Source organism: Mus caroli, unplaced genomic scaffold (genome assembly GCF_978045245.1).
Source record: "Mus caroli unplaced genomic scaffold, Mus_caroli_1 scaffold_7, whole genome shotgun sequence".
NCBI lineage: Eukaryota > Metazoa > Chordata > Mammalia > Rodentia > Muridae > Mus > Mus caroli.
The window spans coordinates 20,337,406-20,344,339 of NW_028227262.1; the positions used below are offsets into that span (position 1 = coordinate 20,337,406).

Consider the following 6,934-nt stretch of genomic DNA (forward strand, 5'->3'; position numbering starts at 1 on the left):
CCATTCCAAAATAGAACATACCATTTACTTTTGGACAGCACTCAATCACATGTATCGAGATTGATTCAGCCGATGCTCCTTTGTGCATAATACATACATAAGTATTATTCTTTCAGTCCTGCTTTATCAAAGCAAACAGCTGAACCTAACGGCGAGTTCATCTCGTGGAATTCTGCTTTAAGATGGTAGAGAAAGGCTCATATCTGCAGCTGACCCTCTACTTGAATCCAATTGTCCCAGTTAGTCAAAACCACCTTTAACTGTTATTCCAGATGTTCTGTACTGGCTTAAATGAGTTACAAGGTTCTTAACTTTGCAGATGCCTGTCGGTGCCCACGTTCACACAGGTTGGCTCTGAAGCTCAGCTGTGCTGGGCTCATCCTCCTTGTCCTGACCCTGATTGGGATGAATGTCTTAGGTAAGTGAGGCCAGGGCTTGTGCTTCACAATCCTTCCTCTGCTTCCATCATAAATATCGGTGCCTCTTCACATGATTGGGCCCCTTGGGCCTGGAGGAGGGTCAATGACGTGAGTAGGAACAGGACAGTATCCCATACCCAGTGAGAAATTTCACATTGCCTTCATGCTTCCAAATTCCTCTGAGACCCATTAGGGATTGTTACACACAAAGGGCTCTCTAACAGACCTGAGCATGACAAAGATGGCACCAGCAGATTTTGTCTTCCTCCCCCTCTTCCTCCAGCCCCCGTTCCTCTCCTTTTCTAAAGCCCCCAAGGTCTATTCCCTTAGCCACTTCCTTCTGCCTGATTCATTCCTGAGGCTGATCACTGAGGAGGTCCAGCATCAAGGTCCAGTTATCAAAGTGCATTATTTGGTTACCCTGACTAACATGCCAATCAGGACTTCTCAACTGAACCTGGCACAGACTTCCCCTTTTTCTCCTTAAAAACCCACTCTTGCAAAAAAAAACACCTGTTGCTGTCTTTGCCTGATCCAGAGGCAAACAGTCTCGCAATCCCTCCAGGATAATAAATGTCCTTTGTGCTGAGAATTTGGTGTCTGTGTGTGTTCTGAGCTGACTCCAAGCCCCTAGACCCCAATACACACACAACACACATGTACACAGAGCCTAAAATAATAAATCATAATTGTGACCAAAACAAAAACAAAGCAAACCAAAAGGCTCCAGTGTTTGGTTTATTAAGTGTCTATTAAACTCCAGTGGCACTAAGCTGTCTTCTGTGGAGGGTGCACTAGTACTCATTCTGAAGATGAGGATTCAGGTGGTGAGGGTGGGTAAGTTAAGAGTCTCTGTGACGCCATTGGATAATATGTCACACTAAACAGAGGTGGGAATCCACATGTTCTGTGTTTTCTTCTTTATTTATATATTCTGTCTCCATGCTCCTTCCTCAGCCCAGTTTGCTAAGATTTTATTCCCAGTCCAGAAGTTCAGGTTTGTTGAAATAACTTGATTTCCTGGAGTGAGAAATGGAGCACACCTGTTCCGCCATTCATTTCAGCGTTAATTCCTCTCTGTGTTTTCTCATTTATCAGTGTGAGTCCTAATACAAAAACCATCAATAGAAAAATGCTGTGTGCTTATTCAAGAGAACCTGGATAAAACAACAGGTAATTTTTTTGTGCCTTGTATTTTGCAAGAATAATAGGTGATGTTTGCTATTTACCAGGGGTTACTCACAGTCAGCCAAGGCTTACAACAGCCATCTCTGAAGATGCTATATCACTATATCTTATGTTAAAGGAAATTGCTGCATAGAAACTTGTTGAGGGTCTCATGATTGGTAGTTAATAAGGCTGGTAGCATCTTTGAAACTATGTGACCCGGAAGCCTGAGATCTCAACCACTTGGCCATACTGCCTAGGGATGCTAGCATACTTAATCATTAACTTAAGAAAATGCTGTGTCAAACAGTTAACTTTGTCTAAAGTAGAAAAAAGTGTATTCCTTGTTATTTATATTTCTTTGATGTGTCATAACAGTAATCTTGTTCCTGCACATGTTAATAAAAGTGTGGGTTAGTAAAGCAACTACTGTGTGTAACCAGCTGTGATGCAGCAAGAACAGGGTAGAAATACACCATGTCTTCCTCTCGCTTCAGACAGTCCAGCTAAGCTAGAGTGCCCCCAAGACTGGCTTTCACACCGAGATAAGTGCTTTCACGTTTCTCAAGTTTCCAACACTTGGAAGGAAGGTCTAATTGACTGTGGTAGAAAAGGAGCCACTTTTCTGCTCATTCAAGACCAAGAAGAACTGGTAAGCTGTTCAATAAAATAGAGACATTAGCACATTCTTTAAACTAAACCAACATCTCTAGAGTTAACAGATTTTCCACACAAAGGAGGTGGAGACTTTACATTATAGAAGTTCATAGTGTGAGAGACTAATTGGACATGTGAGCCAATAACTGCATGTGTAAGAAGAGTGTCCTTTGGACCATAAATACGGGGCACAGATTTCACAAAAGAGGAAGAATTAACCATTGGGGACTCAAAATGGGTACAGGTTTCAGGAGGCTGGTAGAATGTGAGTCACCAATACACAGACTCAGGGTTAAGTCCTCTGCTCTGTTTGGATTGCAGAGATTCCTACAGGACTCAATAAAGGAAAAATACAATTCATTTTGGATTGGACTAAGGTACACATTGCCAGACATGAACTGGAAGTGGATAAATGGCTCAACTTTCAATTCTGATGTGTGAGTACTAGAAGAGCTAATTTGAATATTCATTTCTGTTGCAGGGGCTTTTGGGGGTTCCCCTTGGGGCTAATTGTAAAGACATGGAGAATCTGTGTAGTATAAGCCTGTTAGCCTTTCTGGGGACAGTCCCTGAGCAGCCAGCTACTCCACCTGCCTCCCCTGCTTCCCTGGTTTCCGTTGCAGGGCTCTCTGCTCTGCCTCCTGCTGCTCCCCTTCTTCCTCTGGCTCAGGCCTCCAGCTCTGTTTCATCCAAAGCCTTCTCCTTTCTGATACAAAAAAAATGTTAATTAGTATAGTGGGAGGGGCTTCTGAGCTCACTCAGGAACCAATCAGCAAGCAGAAGAACTACTCCCATTTATAGTCTAGTGTTGCCCTTTGGCCAAATTGAGGGCTATGAGACCTCCCCATGGAAGCTTGTTATCTAACATGATAATCTCAGAGAATCATTTTGTTGGGAAGATGAGAACGTGACTGACATTTACATATATAAAGCGGGTCTTGTGGGAGCTTTCAGAAGCTGAGCCACCAATGGAAGAACACACAAGGGCTGAAATGAGGCCTCAGGCACTCTTACAGCAGAAGTGAAGATCCATCTCCATGTGGGTCCCCCAACAACTGGAGCAGAAACCCCTCTAAAGCTGTAGCCTTATTGTGGTATCCATTCCCCAACAGGGATGCCTTGTCTGGCTTCAGTGGGGAAGAATGTGCCTAATCTGGCAGAGATACCTGGAGGGAGGGTGGGAGAGAAAAAGAAGAAGGAGAGAAGGAGAAGGAGGAAGAGGAAGGGGAGGAAGGGGAGGAAGGGGAGGAAGGGGAGGAAGGGGAGGGAGAGGAGAGGAGAGGAGAGGAGAGGAGAGGAGAGGAGAGGAGAGGAGAGGAGAGGAGAGGAGAGGAGAGGAGAGGAGAGGAGAGGAGAGGAGAGGAGAGGAGAGGAGAGGAGAGGAGAGGAGAGGAGAGGAGAGGAGAGGAGAGAAGAGAAGAGAAGAGAAGAGAAGAGAAGAGAAGAGAAGAGAAGAGAAGAGAAGAGAAGAGAAGAGAAGAGAAGAGAAGAGAAGGAAGGTATGGGGGGTACTTTACCCCAAAACATTTCAGAGCCTTAGGGCTATATCTAAGATTAAGATGAGAGCAGTCATGCTTCTTGATCATTGGTTCAGAGTGAGTAACACTGACATCAAAGATTAAAGAAGTTCAGAATAGCCTAAAAATATGATTGCAAAGGTGGTCAAAAACTTTTACATATAAAAGATACCAGCCTGGCCTCTTCCTGGGAGGCTCACTTCATTCAGCTAGAAACTCATCAGTGAGTTAATCCATTGGCAGAATTAGTGTCCTCGTGTGTCATGTGTATGTATGCATGTATGTATGTGTGTATGTATGTGTGTATGTATGTGTGCATGGATGCAATGGAGTTTTAAAGCCAGGGACTAGAGTAACTCCTTTTGAAAATGGCTACTAAGAACCTATAAATGTACATAATTGCTTCTTCTTTCTTCTATCATTTTTATACTTTTCTACACATTACATGGAATGTCTTAAGCAGCACATTTCAAATTTTGGTGAAAATATAGTACAGGAAGTCTTCAGATCCCATTGTCAGGTTCTGAGTATGAAAGAAAAGAATTCATAAATATCAGTATGGATCTCTGTCACCATGATAAAATCTCTGAGTGAACAAGAATGGAAAGATGATTGGGTATTGTCCTAGTTAGGGTTTTACTGCTGTGAACAGACACCATGACCAAGGCAAGTCTTATAAAAACAACATTTAATTGGGGCTGGCTTACAGGTTCAGAGGTTCAGTCCATTATCATCAAGGCATCAAGGTGGGAGCATGGCAGTATCCAGGCAGGCATGGCACAGGAGGAGCTGAGAGTTCTGTCTTCATCCAAAGGCGGCTAGTGGAAGACTGACTTCCAGGCAACTAGGGTGAGATCTTATAGCCACACCCACAGTGACACACCCATTCCAACCAGGTCACACCTATTCCAACAAGGCCACACCTTCAGATGGTGCCACTCCCTGGTCCAAGGATATACAAACCATCACAGGTATCAAATTTTTTTTTTTAATTTAAGAGGTCTTAGTCTGTAGTCTGCTGCTCCATTTCTGTGGCTCCTGTGGCAATGCAGAAACTCAGTAAAAAGGCAGAGACAAGCCAAGTTGCTCAGACAGGAGCAGAGAGAGACACAGGGGAAGATAGGCCTCTCAAAGGCCTGGCCTCTTCCTATGAGGCTCACTTCATTCAGCTGGAAACTCAGTGAGTTAATCCATTGACAGAAATGGTGTCCTCATGATGCAATCACCCATGAGTAGCATCACCAGCTGGACACAGGGGTTTCAATATGTGCCCAGTTAGGACACACATGGTTTATAAGCCATAACTGAATGTGGATCACAAAGCAGCCATTAGCTATTTGCTCTTTGGTGTCTCATTTTCTTATTTTGTGAGATTCTTGCGACAACCATGAATACAATGGGAGAGCTGATGCTTCATAGTTAAATTATATATTTTAGCAGAACTCATAATTATTGGTATAATGAGGAACAATGTATCACAGCTCCAGAGACAGTAGGACCTGGGAGAACAGAATCAATAAATAAGATGGACTAAAGTCTCATGCAATAATCAACTTTATTCAGAGCAGCAATTTATACTGAGGACTGAGAAAGTTCATGAGTTCAAGCTGTATACAATAGCAAAGATAAGTTGAGCATCACAAATGTGTTTTTTTTTTCCAGAGAAGCAGAGGACAGTTTAAACACCAGTTATCTATATGAAGTAGTAATATGCAATCTGAAGTAAACCCACCCTTTTCTGTTGCACTTGGAGGAACACAAAAACACATTCTAAGAACATTTCATGTTTTAAAGAAACAGACTCACAAGACTCTTTTCCTGTTTTCTTGGAGTGTTCCCACAAGCACTCAGACTTCTGCAACTATATTCCTGGGCTGTGCCATGACAACAGCATATGTCTGTTTCCATTCCTGCTCAGTTTCAGGAGCTTGTTGTTAAGACTTGTGAGTTGTTTACTTACTGACTTTTAAGGAGCTTCCCTTTAGAACTTTATGATTATTTATTGGTATTATTATTTATTGTTGTTTTGTTTTTCAAAACAGGGTTTTTCTGTGTAACCCTGGCTGTTCTGGAATTCAATCTGTAGATCAGGCTGGCCTTGAACTCATAGAGATCCACCTGCCTCTGCTTCCCAAGTCCTGGAATTAAAAGCCGCCACCACCCAGCAAATTTTCTGAATCTTAATGAGCCTCCCTCCAGGATGGAACATTTCAGATCAGAAGAAATTGCTAGGCAGTAGTGGCTCATGCCTTTAATCCCAGCACTTGGGAGGCAGAGGCAGGCAGTTATCTCCTCACCCAGCAACTATTAACTGCCCATAACCTCAAGGAAGTCTGGGGTCTCAAGAGCTCCCTTTCTACCTGGGATGGAATGTTGGCCTTCCAGTCCCAATCTTGTGCAGGTCTTATGCAGGTTATCACAATGGCAGTGAGTTCATGAGTAACCGACCGAGTCAAGCCTGGAAGACATTTTCATGGCACTTCTCCTGTCCTCTGGCTGTTACAGTCTTTCCATCCTCTTCTCCATGTTGTTGCCTGTGACAGGTGGTAGGGGTGATGGAGTAACTGGCCTACTTAGGGCTGAGCATTCAACTATCACTTATTCTCAGAATTGTGACCACTTGTAAGTCTCTGCATTAACTACTTCCCACTACACAAAGAAGGTTCTGTGCTTAAGAACTGTGTGTTTCATAATCCTTAGAAGTCTAGAGGAGAAGATGGCCAACTCAGAATTATAGAAAATCCTAAACACTAAGGGCAGTTATTTTCTTCCTCCTCAGATTAAAAATCACTGGTGACACTGAAAATGGCAGCTGTGCCGTCCTCTCAGTGTGGGAGGGCAAAGTGATTTCTGAGAGCTGTGCTTCAGACAACTGTTGGATCTGCCAAAAGGAACTAAACCATGAAACCCCGTGTAATGACTCCTGACTTCGAATCCCATCTCAATTACTTTACCATCCACACCAGATCTCTGCACCTAACCTGTCTTTGCTGTCTGCCTCCCAGTGCAGTTAGTGGCACAGCACATGGACTCTAAAAGCACTGGGCCTCTTACAGATTCTTTATTGTGTAAATATCAATGTACACAGACACAGATGTGCCATTCTAAGAGAAGAGTTCTATACAAAGAAGCCCTGGTAGCTGAGGGGCACTAGATTCTAATCCTTGTGTCTGT

At 43.3% G+C, this 6,934-nt stretch overlaps 1 pseudogene; it reads left to right on the top strand.

The window, feature by feature from the left end:
- The first annotated feature begins 291 nt into the window (after nt 1-291).
- Nucleotides 292-6,687, top strand: LOC110295813 (killer cell lectin-like receptor subfamily B member 1C; annotated as a pseudogene).
- Nucleotides 6,688-6,934: the final 247 nt, after the last annotated feature.